General features: G+C 40.8%; 2 pseudogenes; both read right to left on the bottom strand.

Moving 5' to 3' along the window:
- Positions 1–4,603: 4,603 nt before the first annotated feature.
- LOC148050562 (uncharacterized) lies at positions 4,604–6,693 on the bottom strand (annotated as a pseudogene).
- A 1,231-nt stretch (positions 6,694–7,924) lies between these two features.
- Positions 7,925–12,683, bottom strand: LOC148050561 (uncharacterized; annotated as a pseudogene).
- Positions 12,684–15,930: the final 3,247 nt, after the last annotated feature.

Genomic DNA, 15,930 nt, shown 5'->3' with positions numbered 1-15,930 from the left:
AAGATTTCAGAGAATTGTTAAAGAATTTCTTTATCTGTTTTCATATGTCCATCAGATATATGCATGGCATAGGGCTGAAACCTTATCAAGGGGATTCTCTCCCAGTATCCCAATATCTGTTCATTCCAGTGATTACCACCAATATCTTAGGAAAGTGAGACTAAAGTTTCCTATCCAAACTATGATGAAAATGGATGTAAGTAGGATATAAAAGAGGATAAAGTACTGAAATGATCTGAGGTTGTTTTAGCAATAATGTTGCCAGGAAATAATTTCTGGGATGGAATTGTGGATCGGAAAGAGAACTCGCATCCTAATACTCACAGGAATCATCATCCAAGGGTTCCTTTACACCCAAGAGCCTCCTACAATATTTGACTTACTCCCAAAGTCTTTGTGCTGCTCAGGGATGTCTGCAGCTCCCTCCCTTTCCAATTCTGCACTCACTCTGTGCTTGCTCGGATTTGCTCAAGCAAGTTTGCCACAAAAATATTAGGCTTTGTTTCCATTTTTGGCCACTGAACAATATACTCCATTTAGACATCTTCCTTCTGTAAGTGTTGTAATGACTGCCATTTTTTGAAAAGTTTTGTGTAACATTTTGATACTATAGGTCATATTATGTTGTTTTCACTGTGTATCTTTGGGTATTTTTTCCTCTTGGCAAGTGGTTGTATCAAGCCAAATCCTGATCTGTTGCATGTGCTAAGTTTTTGTTATAAATTCTGGTTGTCTGGATGATGTTAAAAATGTTGTCCTCAAAGGGGAAAGAAAAACAGGATAGATAGGAATTTTTAAGCAGGCAACAGAAGCAGGAAAAAAGTAGTTCTTGCCATTCTGAATATGTTTTATTTGTTTGTTTTGGATTTGTTGTTCGGTTTAAAAGCATATCAGATACACGCATGACTGTGACTTGCTATTATCACTCTAATCTTCTCCCCTGTGATTTTTGCTAGTCAGAAGATCTTTGGAGAGACATATTAAAGTCCATTTATGTCTATTAGAATTTGAAATTCATCTTTTCTATAGTCTCTGTGGGTTTTGTTGTTTCTGTTGAAGAGATCGAGCATTATATCTAAAGCTTGGTACAGGATTCTCTGTTTATTTGTGCTCTAATGGAGTTGCAGAAAGAATAGAACTGTTTATTTAGTTTCTTCCATAAGGAAAGGGTATTTTATTATCATTTTGTAGTGCAGTATTCCTTACTGCTCCATTGAGCCAAGTATTGCTAGCACAGATAATTAAAAAGACAGACCTTGCTGCAAAGAGCTTGTGAACAAAAAAAACCAAGCAGAAGTGACATGGCAGAGGAGCTGGGCAGAATAAGGTAAGGGTGGAACCATCCCTTTTAGCACAATAACCAGAAGTCACAGGAAAATCTTGCTGTAAATGCTAGCAAATGTTTATTGTCTACTAGTGCTCTAATGGCAGGATCCAGTTCTCAGGAGGGATCTGAGTGAAGAAGACGATGGCAATGACTTTATGAAGACTGGAAGTTACATATTTTGCTCAACATATGTTTAGCAGATATGTTTATGATGGCTCCAAAAGACATGCATTATTATTTTTCTTTTCAGTGAGAGGAACTCTTGGAAAAAGTTTTGACATTTTGGTGTTTTATTGTTCAGCTTGTTTCAGTTGTGCCTGAAAAGCACTGGAATACCCTTGTAGAGCCATCTAACCAGGAGGTGTGTGCTAACTGCTGATTACTTTTAGTATAGTTTGACTATAGTTTAGTATAGTATATATTGCTTGCATCAGTCAGTGTAAATTAGTCTGAAAACCATAATACGTGTTTATTTCTGAGTTCACATGCAGAATGAAACCAGTGAAAAGGGTTAAGTAACAGGATCTTAGTCTCAGACTTGGACAACGGTTTATGTCTAATGGCATTATCCATATAAACTTTATAATAATTAATATTGAGTAGCTACACGGATTAGTAATGTTTCATTAATATTAATTCAGCATGCTATCAGTCACTTACCGATGATCTGTTGCAAGTAAGGGATCTCTCTGTCTTGGTCAGGGAAGGATCTCTTAGTCTCGGGTAAGGGATCTCAACCCTTGAGAGGCGTCTCTACTCAAGGGGGTAGTAACCTGCTGTGGAGTCCAGCTGCAATTCAGGGAGAGCTCAAATTGATCTCATCCTGGTGGCAATATTTGTAGAGTCAAGTGGTTGGCTGGTAGTCAATAATATAGACAAGATACACGTCTTCATTACCGCTGGTGTCTTGTTCTGTACTTTGGTTATCTTGCATTTTTGGGCTTCGAAACCAGCTTTCGAAATATTTTTCTGAGGCACCTTCACTCCCTTGTAGGTGAGCCAGGAGCTTTCCAGCTTGCAGGTTCACCACAAGGCATGAGGCCTGTTGCTCCTTAGTCAGCCTGAACTGAAGTACAGCTAGGGGACAAGTGTATGCATCACACTCCACCCTGTGACTACAGTCAACTTACTTCATGTCATAGAGTGGTGGTACAGTCATCTCTTGCCTCTATGCTATAAACATTTGACATACCATGTTGGTACGCTTGCAGATACACAGTAAGCAAAAAGCTTTTAGTCTAAAATATTACTATGAATTGCATATTATTTTTGTACAATATTGGGTGATTTCACACGATGAACAAGGAGCATTTGCTTTGTTATGTACCAAACCTTTACATACAGAATGATTATAAGTAATAAGCATAATATTCATAGAATCATAGAATTGTCAAGGTTGGAAAAGACCCTTAAGATCATCGAGTCCAACCGTCAACCTATCACTGCCAAGTTCAGCTATACCATGTCTTCAAGCACTGTATCTATCCATTCTTAAATACCTCCAGGAATGGAGACTCAACCACTTCCCTGGGCAGCCTGTTCCAATGCTTGACCACCCTCTCAGTGAAGAAGTTTTTCCTAATATCTAACCTAAACCTCCCCTGGCGCAGCTTGAGGCCGTTTCCTCTCGTTCTATCACTCGTTACTTGGGAGAAGAGACCGACCCCCACCTCCCTACAACCTCCTTTCAGGGAGTTGTAGAGAGCAATAATATCTCCCCTCAGCCTCCTCTTCTCCAGACTAAACAACCCCAGCTCCCTCAGCCTCTCCTCATAAGACTTGTGCTCTAGACCCTTCACCAACTTCATTGCCCTCCTCTGGACACGCTCCAGCACCTTGATGTCCTTCTTGTAGTGAGGGGCCCAAAACTGAACACAGTACTCGAGGTGCGGCCTCACCAGTGCCGAGTACAGGGGCACTATCACCTCCCTGGTCCTGCTGGCCACACTATTCTTGATACAGGCCACGATGCCATTGGCCCTCTTGGCCACCTGAGCACAATGCTGGCTCATGTTCAGACGGCTGTCAACCAACACCCCTAGGTCCTTTTCTGCCAGACAGCTCTCCAGCCACTCTTCCCCCAGCCTGTAGCATTGCATGGGGTTGTTGTGACCCAAGTGCAGGACCCGGCACTAAGCCTTGTTGAATCTAATGCAGTTGGCTCCGGCCCATCAGTCCAGCCTGTCCAGGTCCCTCTGCAGGGCCTTCCTACCCTCCAGCAGACCGACCCTTCCACCCAACTTGGTGTCACCTGCAAACTTACTGAGGGTGCCCTCAATCCCCTCATCCAGATCATCAGTGAAGATATTGAACAGGACCGGCCCCAACACTGAGCCCTGGGGGACACTGCTCGTGACCGCTGGCCAACTGGGTTTGACTCCATTCACCACCACTCTCTGGGCTCGGCTGTCCAGCCAGTTTTTAACCCAGCGTAGAGTGCACCCATCCAAGCCGTGTGCAGTCACCTTCTCCAGGAGAATGCTGTGGGAGACAGTGTCAAAGGCCTTACTAAAGTCCAAGTAGACAACATCCACAGCCTTCCCCTCATCCACTAATCGGGTCACCTTGTCATAGAAGGAGACCAGGTTAGTGAAACAGGACCTCCCTTTCATAAACCCATGCTGGCTGGGCCTGATCCCTCGGTTGTCCCACACTTGCTGCATAATGGCACTCAAGATGACCTGCTCCATGACCTTCCCTGGCACCGAGGTCAGGCTGGCAGGCCTGTAGTTCCCTGGATCCTCCTTCCACCCCTGTAGAGGGGCGTCACATTAGCTGACTTCCAGTCATCTGGGACCTCCCCGGTTGACCAGGACTGCTGATAAATGATGGAGAGTGGCTTGGCCAGCTCCTCTGCCAGCTCCCTCAGTATCCTCGGGTGGATCCCATCTGGCCCCATGGACTTGTGTGCATCCAAGTGGAGGAGCAGGTCAGTGACTGTCACCTCTTCAACAACTGGGACTTCACTCTGCGTCCTATCTCCGTCTCCCAGCTCAGGGGCCTGAAGAACCCGAGGATGGCTAGCTTGACTATTAAAGACTGAGGTAAAGAAGGCATTAAGTACCTCTGCCTTCTCCTCATCCTTCATGGCAAGGTTACCTTCTGCATCCAACAAAGGAGGGAGATTCTCCCTGGCCCTCCTTTTGTCACTGATATATTTATAAAAACTTTTTTTGTTGTCTTTAACGGCGGTGGCCAGTTTAAGTTCCAGCTGCGCCTTTGCCTTTCTGATCTTGTCCCTGCATAACTTCACAACATCCTTGTAGTCCTCCTGAGTCACCTGCCCCTTCTTCCAAAGGCAATAGGCTCTCCTTTTTTTCCTGTTAGAGCCAACAAAATCACAACTGTATGAAGCATTAGATTTAAAGTTCCTGTTGCTGTTGGTGACCATCTGAAAAAGGTATCCCATCAATGATGTTCTCCATCCTTTTTCACTCTTTCCAGAATGTGGTGTATTTCTTTCGCTTCAGGATGTATGGTAATCAGAGTTCTTTGTCCATTTTCTTGAATTTCTTTCAGCAGTCAGTAGAGATCATCGTGCTGTAATAGCATTCTTACCAATGTAAGATTCATTCCAATGGGGATAGGCAATAAATCTTGATACGATGTACAGTTAGATTGCAATAATTGATGAGATGTGACAGGAGCTGAATAGTTAAAGTTGCATCCCATAATTTCAGAAAAATTGCAGATACATATATTTGAGTGATTGTTTATATCTACAGTGATATTGCTCACAAATATAAAATCACAGAGGGTTCTCACACAAACACATCCATTTCCAATATACACAGTACAGTGTCAGAAGTTTCATCAGGATATATCCCAAAGTGGCAAACATTTTTTTCAGTGTCAAGAGAAATGTCTTGGGCTTTAATGGCATTGCTTTCACAAATAAATTCTTGTTATTCTTGCACAACACATGTATCAACATAAACAGTCTGACATTTGTTTCCATTTTTTTGGGCCCATACTCTGTGTGCCATTGGATAGAGTACCGTTCCATTGTGATTTAATCCCCATGCAATGATTGGGTATATGGTATATACCAAAGCATTGTGTATTGTTAGAATAAAAGTTGTGGCTTTACTGTCAGTAGGGTCATAGGTAAAATTGACTAGACACCACCAGGATTGGAATTCCCTTTTAAATTCAATTGCATTATCCCAAATTACGTTTCAAATTTCAGTGGGTAAGGTGCCTTCTTCACCTTCTCTCACAATCGCTGCCACAATAGATTGTACCTGTAGTTGAGCCTGAATACAGCTAAGAGCGAGAGAGACATTAATATGGCCTGCGCCTAGTGCATTCACAATTAGTTGGTGGTCCTTTTCATTAATTCTTTCCCATTGGGGTAACAGATCAGATAAGAGCCATTGGTTAGTTCCCAATGCCAATAGAGAAGACTTCAATGGGTGTTCTAATTTGTGTAAATTACTTGCTGAGCTTATTTTGTTTGCTAAAACTTCAGCGTCCATGGTATTTAATACTCTTAATCCTGTTCCTAACATACCAGTCACATCTCTTCTTGATCATTTTGGAGAGGTGAGGGTTCACCTGTGCGACCATGCTAACCATCCTGCATAGGACGTACTTAAGAATGGGGAGCAAGCAGGTTTAATTGCAGAGATATTGATCTGCATTGATAGTTCCACTTGTTTGAGGGACCATGATGGATTAAACAGCACTTGCTGTTGGCCTGTGTATTTAATAGCATAATGTCCAATTTCAGAAATTTATGGGGACAGAGCAGAAATCTGCGGGGATGGAGTTTCTTTACCTTTTACAGTTGAGGTGGATGTTGAGTGAGGAGTGGCGGATGTTGTTGTACTAGGCTTAGTAATGTCTATTTTAAATTTAAATAATAGTCCCACGTCCCCACAAGCCCAGAGGCAGATTACAAAAACAGGTTGTACTAAGGTAAAATTGTACCAACAGTCTAATTTTTCAGAGGCACAATGTTTTGTATCTGTGATGTTTGATGTAATGTTGTGCACAGAAATCTCTGTTGCTTTCTCATGGGCAGAGCCATTGACCATCCGCCATCCTATTTTAATTTCTTTCCCTGCCATTCCCTGAAGCCAGGGAACTTTATTAACATCAGTTTCATTTTTATCCCAGCTCCATTTGTTTTCTAAGTATACTTCAGTTGCAGGCATGACCACGGTGGAAAGATTTAAATCTCCCTTACTAGGGAGTATTCCCATAGTCCTGGTATACTTAACATGAGCTTGAGACCACTGCCACTGGTCATTGTTAGGATTTGGAACAGTAACATGAACACAGCATTTCCATTTGCCATCCTGTGGGGTGTTAGGTTTAAGTGCAGCATCTTTAGTAAGTCTCCTTAGTAAAACTGGGGGCATATTCAAAGCAGGCACTGATGTGGTTGTGATAGGTTTAGTGATTCTGAGAGATATTGTTCCTAGTATTACATTGCGTCCCTTTAGAGTGTTCCATCTGCATGATACTTCAACATCATAATGTTCCTTCACTATGTCACTGTGTATTGGGCAATGGCTTATATTACAGCATTTTCTTTATGGTGTGTAAGAGTTATTGTGAATAATCATAACATATATATATCCCTTATTAACAAGTGGTCATGTTTTACAAATCACATTTGTATTATCGTCTGTTAGTAACAAGAAGGGTGGCTTGTCTGTATTGACAAAATCACAGCTGATTTCTTGATTGATGATTAAGTTGAGACAGGTGGGTGTTCATGGAGAAGCAACTATTATTGAAATTTTCAACAGCAGTAGGATGATATATCTTACTTTCATGTTGGAGGAGGCTGTAAGACAAAAGGGTAAAATAGACTGGTCTCAATGGGGTTTTCCGGACAGGTTACTCCATTAGAAAGAAGGAAAAATCCACTGCGCACTAATTCTATGTTTTGCACCACTGCTATCAGTGGCTTCTCAGGCAAGTGGGCCATGAGATTTAGTTAGAGTCGTAGGTACAGTTCCAATTTGTGGTAAATTTACCATGGCAGGTTGTCCTGGCTGTAATGCTATCAGATATTTTCTTTCATCAGAAGGTGAAGCATCAAGCTCAGCTTTGGCTCACAGAGCTCCCAGTGGGCCTGTACCAATTATTCAATTGACCAAGTACTTTGGAAAGTCGAGTATCCCACTGGGCCTTGTGTGGCTTGACTCTTTTTCAAAAAGCCATTAGCTCTTTCTACCATCCCATTTGATTGAGGATAGTATGGGGTGTGGAATACCCATTGAATTTCTTCTTGTTTTGCCCATTCTTGCACTTCCTCACAGGAGAAGTGCGAACCATTATCACTTTGGATGACATCAGGAGTAGGTAGACTTGAGAACCAAAACGATAGCCCTAATACTGTATTTCATCCATTGGCCTTTTGGCACTTAGTCGCCATAAGCAAGCTGGAAACCACCACTCCTGTGAGGATATATCGATATTCCACAGAAGGTTTGAATGGTCCAATATAATCAATTTGCCATGTAGACCAGAAAGTTTTTCTTTGATTGATGTGTAGGGGTGGTGCTTTAGCAGGGTGAGTTGTTTTTAATTTTAATCTACATTGAGGACATTCTGTGAGAATAACTTCACAAGTTTTCCTGTTTAGGGGCAATCCTTGCTTCGTGCAGCAAAGTAAAGCACTTCTTTACCTGTGTGATCTAATTTTTGATGTAGCCATTCTCCCAGCTGATGCCACTCAGGATTTAAGGAGTTCCCTCTTTTTCTTTTCTTAATTTTAGTCAATTCATCTACTTTTTCGTTCCAGTTAGTAGCTCGTTTATTGTCCTTGGTGTGAGCTTTCACCCATCCCGTCTTGCATGGTGTTTTTCTGGCTATATTTAGTAATAGCTGCCAATCTTGAGCTCTCCAGACTGGAGTTCTGTTTACTTCCCTGTTCAGGGATTCCTGTTTACAGAGCCATTGTGTGGTGCCAGCCCACACAGCATAGGAGTCTACATATATGATTTTTGCTCCATTCTGTGCTGCTAAAACAACTGCTCTTAATTCTCCTGCTTGTGTGCTGCCTTCACCTTCTTCTATTATTTGTTTGCCAGTGGTAATGTTTAATGCAGCGGCTTTATATTGCCATTTACCATTTATCCTTTTTGCTGAGACATCAGTGAGCCAAATGTCTTCTGTTGGTGTTCTCTTGGTGAGGGGAGGTGCATTTAAAGTCGGTGAGGGTTTAAACGGTTGTTGTAATGCTAATGGATCTGCATTTATAGGGATCTGTAATTGGAAACTTTAGTATGTCCTTCGGTCAATTTTATTTCCTCTGCAATTTCTGTCAAGTAGGCTTACTATTTTCTGACCATAGGTTTTTGTGCAAATCCTTCTGGGGGAGTAGTCCCTTTTAGGATTGCTTCTAGCAAATTAAATGGTCCTCTGGTTTGCACAGGCTGTCCCTGGTGTATTTTCTCAACTTGTTTCACTTCTTGGACTAAAGACAAAAGTCCCTTTTCCAATTCAAAGTATCTCTGTTCTGTCAATTTAAATGCAGTTGAGCTGAATAATAAAGGTCTCTGGTCTGTCAGGGCCAGTTTGGAATAGGTTACAGTAAGTACCATGTTCACCAAAATCCCATTTGGCTATAATAGGGTCATGAGGGTGTTCTGGTCCCAATGACTGATATGTTTTTAATTCTTCAGTCAGAGTTTTTATCACCTCCTTATGTTCTAATTTCTGCTCCCAGTGTTTGCACTTCCATAAAAGCAAATATAATGAACAAGCAATGATAAAAAATCCAGGTGCATACTTTCTGCAATATCCTAAAGTTTCCATTAACAGTTGTAACTCCTAGATTGGGGCATTTACAACTGTTCAATTTTTCTTAAGGTATCTGGAGGAATTACTGCACTGCCCACTATCCACCAAGTACCTAAAAAATTTATTTCTCTACTTGGTCCCTCACATTTCTCGGGTGGGATCTCAGCTTCTACTTTATGTAGTGCTTGTCACACTGCTGCTGCCACTTCCCCCACCTTTTCAGGGGAAGTTTCTCCAATTAGAATATCATCTCTATATTGGTACAATTTCACATCTTGTGGGAGTGAGACTGTCTATAAAAGTTCAGCAAGTGCAGCATGAGCAATCGTGGGTGAATGTTTATATCCCTGTGGGAGTCTGTTAAAGGTGTACTGTATACCCTCTCAAGTAAACCCAAATTTCTCTTTATCTTGTTCCTGTAAGGGGACCATAAAGAACAGATCTTTCACATCTAGCCCTGCCACCCATGTGTTTGTGGCTGCTTGTAGCATGGCTGTTAAAGTTGCAGTGTTGGGTACTGCAGCTGTTAGTGGTGCTGTGTTGGCATTTAAGTGCCAATAATGAATTGTTAGATGCCATCTCCTATCCGGTTTTCGGACTGGCCAGACTGGTGAATTGTAGGGGCAGTGGGTTCTGGAAATAATGTGCCATTTTTCCAAGTCTGCTATTAACTCAGAAATTCTGTTTTGTGCCATGGCAGAAATAGGGTATTGTGGTACATTAGTAATCTTTGAATCAGGGAGTGCAGGGGCTGTGCAGAGTACACACACTGTAGTGTTCCGATTTCTGTCAGGGTTAGGGTCAACATTTGAACTGAAGGACCACACACTGCTGTCCGGCACGGACCAGGTTCAGCTGTTCAAAACATCGAAACACAAAATATTTTCATTGTGGTCTTTAACTGCAAAGCACATAGACAACATGTGCTTCTTGCCTAGAAACCATAAATTAATTTTTTCAGTTTGGCATATAGCACTTGCTCTGTTCATTCTGGTAATTTTAATTCTTTGCCACCCAGGTTGTACACCCAGCATCTCAATATCCTGTTGTGTTACTAGTGAAATTTGTGCTCCCATATCTATTAGGAATTTTACCAATTGTCATCGAGGACCAACTGGAATCAAAATATATGGGCCATTATTATTTATACATTGATAAGATTCCAATTGCCAGACAGGCAGGCCCCGTTGCCGTCCTGGCATTACTCGTTTTTTGGCCTCATGCTTTGCAATCCAACTCTAAGTGGGAGGAAAGGGTTAATCTCTCTTTCTTGGAGCTGGCGATGGCACCGGAGTATTTGGAGTATGCTCTCTCCTTTCACCATCATCGTTTCTCTGGAACGCTTGAATTAGACTCAAGATAATGAGTATAGACTGTCCCTGAATCGCGGCTCTGGGAATGCCTAGTGCCAATGCTTTCCTCCACAGTTCATTTCTCCACTCCTGAGACTCTGCTCATGGGTCTTTAGGTGTATTTTCCTTGGTTTAGTTCCTGTTCCCTGTGGGGTGTTTGTTTTACTGATTGCACTCGATGATCTCCTGCTTGGGGTCTTGGGTCCGATTTTTTGGCTAACGAATCATCCCACCCCATTTCATAGGCATGGTTTACAATGTCGTGTATTAATTCTGCCCAGGTAGGGAGCTGGTTGCAGGGATCATTACCACTTAACCCTTCATTGTGTTCTGTGTCTCTTTTAATTTCATCCCATTTTGCAATTAAGTAGGGTTTAAGAACTTCTGGGGCTCCTTTAAGTAGTGGTTTTAGCATTGCATAATCAATCATAGCAGATATTGGGATGTCATTGGATTCTCATTTATGCATGGCTTGTATGCAGGTGGCTTTTGTGATGGCTGTAGAGAGCTCATTAAGAGATCTTATGGGGATTATGGAGGGTTCACCTTGCTCCATGGCACCTATTCCCCCAGCCCAAAAGGCTACCCTACCAGTGATAAAATAGGATGCATTTGCTGGGTCTGGTCCTAAATTTAAGAGAACTCCCAGACCCCAAAAACCATTTGCTTCTTCTCCACTCAGCAGTATTCAGTTGCTGCCACTTAGGCAGACTCCCCACAAATACTCTATTTCAGTTTCATCTGGCTTTCTGCTGTATTTTTCTTGTAAATCTGACAAATGTAATGCATCCCAGGGAGTGATTCACACAGTATATCGCAGAGCACCACCCCGAGGTCCTTCAGACTGTTCTGTTTTAATGGTGGGTCTGGCTTCATATACAGGAGGATTTGAGGGAAACAAAGAATCATCCTCCACCAGTTCGCTATCCTTGGGGTCACCCCATAAGTTCCCCTCCCATTCTTCAGGAAATACAATTAATTTCCTAATCTGTGCAAAGTCAAGGGGATGGGGAGCCCACATAAGCGTCATTTAGATCTTTTCTTCCAACTTTTGTTTTTCCTCCTTTTCTTCCTGTAACTGTTTCTGTAGCTGCTCAATTTTCAAAGACAGTATTAGTTCAGCTGCCTTTCTGCCTTTTATTTCTTCTGCTCTCTTTTATTGTTATTCTTCCTATCCTGATAAACAGCTTCTAAACAGCTACCCAGCATTTTGCAAATAATTCCTTTCCCTTTTCCATCCTTTATATGCCCCCTGGCCACATTTAGCTGTTCTTGAACAGTTTCCCAATCACGCCAATTATCATGAGCCCATTTTTCTGAGAAGCTGGGACTCGGGTTTATTCCATGCCTCTGTAAATAACTGGTGATATTACTTGCAATCCTCTGACTATGCAATTTGTTGTGGATGAGCGGAATGCACTTCACTCAAAAGAGAGAAGCAGCAATATGTTTTATTGAGGTAAAATAATAATTTGACAGAGTTCAATAAATTCAATGGAATTTAACAAAGTTTAGCAGTGGTTTACAAAGGTTCAGTAAGTTTGATGGCAAAGTTTGCCTTATTAATTACTGCATGGAAGAAACAAAGGAAAATTGAGTTAGAATCGAGTTAGAATGATTTGCACAGAGACCTGAGACTCAAAGGATAAGGAAGACCCTCCCCTTGAGTTATGAGATTCAGAGTGGACCCCCTTGCCTTCTAAACTCCTTATGAAGCCCAGGTGTGGCTAGGTCCAAACTTAGTCGCAGACTTGGACAACGGTTTATGTCTAATGGCATTATCCATATAAACTTTATAATAATTAATATTGAGTCGCTACACGGATTAGTAATGTTTCATTAATATTAATTCAGCATGCTATCAGTCACTTACCGATGATCTGTTGCAAGTAAGGGATCTCTCTGTCTTGGTCAGGGAAGGATCTCTTAGTCTCGGGTAAGGGATCTCAACCCTTGAGAGGCGTCCCTACTCAAGGGGGTAGTAACCTGCTGTGGAGTCCAGCTGCAATTCAGGGAGAGCTCAAATTGATCTCATCCTGGTGGCAATATTTGTAGAGTCAAGTGGTTGGCTGGTAGTCAATAATATAGACAAGATACACGTCTTCATTACCGCTGGTGTCTTGTTCTGTACTTTGGTTATCTTGCATTTTTGGGCTTCGAAACCAGCTTTCGAAATATTTTTCTGAGGCACCTTCACTCCCTTGTAGGTGAGCCAGGAGCTTTCCAGCTTGCAGGTTCACCATAAGGCATGAGGCCTGTTGCTCCTTAATCAGCCTGAAGTACAGCTAGGGGACAAGTGTATCCATCACAGCTCAAGTTTTTGCATACTTTACTGCTGATGTGTAGTGTTTATATTGCTGTGTATATTTTGCTGTTTTCATATAAGAAGCCTTTTCCCCTCTTTCAACAGGATAAATTGCTATGGAAGCAGCAGACTTACTGAGATTGGTGCAATGCACAGATTCTCATGTGAACAGTAGAAAATTAATTTCTAACACACAGTCTGAATCACAGAGAGAGTTTGTGGGAGGGTTACAGTCAGAAGGAAACATATATGTACTACAAAGAAGTGTTTTCTGTTTTTTTGCCAAGCATAAAAGATATGCATATGAAAATATTTCATTATTACTTTGTAGCAGCTTAGTCTATGTCTCTTCAGATTCCAGTTTTCTGAGTACAGAAGCCCGAATGCTCTAAAGACATAAAAGAGTAGATTCAGATGGTTACCATTTATTGTGAGGAAAAATGTACGCTCTCTGGATCCTGTGGGGTTTGTATCCTGTAGTCCAGACATTCCATATGTTTGCTTATTCTTAATTTCTTCCCCATGGTATGTATATGTTTTAGCTTACTCTCCCAGATGTCCTGTCTGAAACAAATAAACACAATGCTATTATGTCTGTAGCAGAAAACAGAACTCTCTGAAAACATGTCAGACAAGTATAGGACATCCACACAACACATTATGAATCTCTTAATAACACACACACACCCACCCCCCCCAAACTTACTGTGGCCTGCTGATACAGGTTGTCTCTGGGTCCCTTGGGAATGCTTTTACACTGTTGGAACATAGCTCTCTTTGCTCCGATTGACTTATCCCATAAGGAGTTGCTCCTTGTTTCAGTGCAGTGTCTTTAAAAAAATCCTCTGAGAAGATTAAATATGCTTAAATACCCTACTGGAGTCAGGGGGGTTGCTCTTGCGTGGTGACTTGTTTGTCCAAAATGAGTGCAAAAGAGATGTAAAAACAGTCAGATCAGAAATAATTTTCTTCCTGCTCTGCTTGCCACATAAACTGATCCATAAGACCCTGGTTATATAAAATATCCCTGGATCTCAGGTAGAAATGTAATTAGAATTTTGTCTAAATACCACTTTCAAAAAGTGTCAGTGTTTCTTACCTCTGAACCCTTGTGGGAAAAAAGACTTCAGCACAGCCAAGGCACTTCTAAAAGCTGTGCCACATATTAACAAAGAATAGTCATCCATGGGTAGTAAGGAAAGAAGTGAGACCTTCCATTCTCTCACTGCCTCAGTGCAAACTGTTTTACCTTCTTCCTTCTGGTCAAGCAAAGGCTGTAGTACTGGAGTCCATTGTGATACTAATACATTGGCACAAGAGTGATATGCTTTGTTGGGAGGCAAAGTCACAGAGACAAATACATTAGACACAAATTATAAAGATTTATTTTTAGTTGATTTTAAATTACAACAGGCTTACTACTACGTTGCAGAGAACTGTTTAAAAGTTTTTCTGCATGAATAACTTTTAGGATTGCTGGATAGGGATACTTGGTTCCTTCATATAAAAAGAGTTTATAATAATGGTCTAGATCTCTTTAAAGTGTAGTTATCAGTGTAATTGAATAGAGGGAGTGAGATGTATACTGCTGGCCTTTGAAGCTGGAGCACGATTAAGTATTTGAAAAAGACCAGAGAGAAGAAAGAGGTTACTTAATAGTCTTGAGAGATCATATTTTACTTGGTGAGTCAGGAAATGCTTCTGATCTCCTGTGTCTGGGTGTGCACCCATGCTGATGGCAACTGTGTATGAGGATGAGGTATGGCCACGTTGCTGCCTGTGCCAATCAATTCACCAATTTTGGTGCTGTGGTGACCAGGATCCTAGTATGAGGGCACACCACTAAGGCTATCACTAGAGATAGATAACAGCACAATTTCAGTGAATGGGAGCACTGCAGTAAATGACCTCTCTGCCAAGAACTGTGAGGTACAAAGTGAATTAGAAGAAAATGAAAAAAAACCTCTTCCTGCTCATTTCTGTTCTAAACTAACTGCAACAGCTCAGTAACATGACCTTAGGTGTCATCAAGGAAAATTCTATGAAATTATCTCTGTTATGTGCAGTGATGGATGAGGGAAATAACTAAACAGAAGAGAACAAAGCCACAAAATAGGATTGAATATATGTGGGATGGAATTGAATTAAGATAAATACAAATAATTATAAATAAAATTATGGTAATGTCATAATATTAGCATAATTTGTTGCAAACTTAACAAGTCAAATCAACATAATTTTTTTTGCATGAATAATCATCTTGTGGAATTCAATGACACATGTTACAATTGAGACAAAAAAGTGGGCAGAGAAAAGAAGCAATATAGGAGTATAGATTTAATATTAATTACTTTCCTTTACAAAGACCAAAGATTAGTTCTGATTTTTGGTTTACCCAATAATGCTATATCAATTAATAACTCTGAAAAAACTTGTAGATTTTTTTTTTTTAGGTTTAAAAGGAAAAAAGAGTTATCATTCAGCTTATTTTGAAATTGATGTTTAGAGAAGTAATAGTGCGGAATGATGACATAACTCAGCCTGATAAATCCTGTGACTTATGAATGACCTATAAAGTGAGAAAATAGCAGGTTCAAGATATAGAAAGTGTTAAAATGACATGTTGTTTCAACACTTTTTTGGTCACAAACCTGTTATTTCCACAGTCTCTAGGTTGGTTGCTTGTCTCAAGCTGAATAATCTTTATGGACAATGTTTCTTTTGGAACACTCTTTAGTACCTCTAACTAGAAGAATTACAAATGAACATGAACAGCTTCAAGATTGCCTGCATTAATTCATGCTATATTTGTGTAAAGATATCAAAATCTGATCATCAACAGAAAAGTTTTGAAACTACTCTCATTCTAATTTTTAAATGGATTTGGTACCAATCTGGACAGAATCTTCTTCAGAATTTCTTGTAAATATCTGTTCAACCAAATTTGTCCAGTAGGAACGATCACAACCTAATATTCAAGTCCTTTCAGAAAAATAATTCAGGTTTTAAGTTTTAAATGACCATTTAGATTTTAAGCAACCTTTGGAATCTGAGGTCTCCTCAGGGGGCCTCTCTTCTTCTTAAGAGGCTGCTACAGTCAAGATACACTGAAGTATCTGAGATGCTTAGGCTAAGAAATCCCACTCAGGAAACAGATTGATATATCACAACATATGCAACCAACT

This window comes from Nipponia nippon, unplaced genomic scaffold, assembly GCF_047370975.1.
Source record: "Nipponia nippon isolate SJK-2023a ecotype South Korea unplaced genomic scaffold, ASM4737097v1 scaffold_8, whole genome shotgun sequence".
Lineage (NCBI taxonomy): Eukaryota > Metazoa > Chordata > Aves > Pelecaniformes > Threskiornithidae > Nipponia > Nipponia nippon.
Note: the sequence above shows the minus strand (reverse complement) of the source record. Positions and strands in the feature narration are given on the sequence as shown.